Here is a 918-nt window from a genome sequence, read left to right on the forward strand (position 1 = left end):
CAGAGAGGAAGGGAGATGCATAGAGAGTGAGAAATATGGATGAGAGAGAAACATCAATGAGTCGCCTCCTGCACACCCCCTGCTGGGGATGTGCCCGCAACCAAGGTACATGCCTTTGACCAGAATCGAACCCGGGACCCTTCAGTCCGCAGGCCGACGTTCTATCCACTGACCCAAACCGGTCAGGGCATGAGCGAGGATTCTTATGCAGAGACAATAGCTCTCCAAACAGAGAGGACACACATTAAGAGGAAAGCTTTCTAGCCTGAACTCAAAGATCTGCAGGGGAGCTGTAATCACTGACCAGGAACTTCCATCTTCTCCTACCAAAGGTTATCTTTGCATAGAGAGAACACAGGCAAGGGGTGACCAGCAAAGAGGTGAACAGACCACCAAGGGGTGCCACTCCAGACAGAGGTAAAGCAGACCTGAGGAGCAGTGTAAGGAGCTTCCTTAGGGACCAACCCCAGGGGACACTTCTAAGACACTTAAAGACACAGGAACATCTTGGGCTTTTTGGACATTTCAGTTTCGATGTTTGTTGGTTACTTTTCCTTCTTTAAAGTAGTTTTTTTTCTTCTTTCTGGAAGTGTACTTGCAAGGTTAACTTGGTTTGTGCTGATTTGACTATCCAAAGAGGTTTTCCTGGGTCTTTGAATGTGGGCTTGAGCCAAGAGAAATACAACCAGCTAAAGTACCAACCTAGGTTTTTATTGTTACTGTTTTCTTTTTCTTTTTTTGCCCTAATACCAGCTCTGACTCTAGGCTTGTATGTATTAATCAGTAATCTGGTTCTGTATATCATAAATCAAGCAAAAATGTTTATTGTCAATAGGTATTAATTGTTATGTTAAGTGTTACCAGGAACTTTTTAAAAAAGCATAAAGACACATCTCTGCCATTGAAATAAGTGACAAA

This window comes from Myotis davidii, unplaced genomic scaffold, assembly GCF_000327345.1.
Source record: "Myotis davidii unplaced genomic scaffold, ASM32734v1 scaffold379, whole genome shotgun sequence".
In the NCBI taxonomy this organism is placed as follows: domain Eukaryota; kingdom Metazoa; phylum Chordata; class Mammalia; order Chiroptera; family Vespertilionidae; genus Myotis; species Myotis davidii.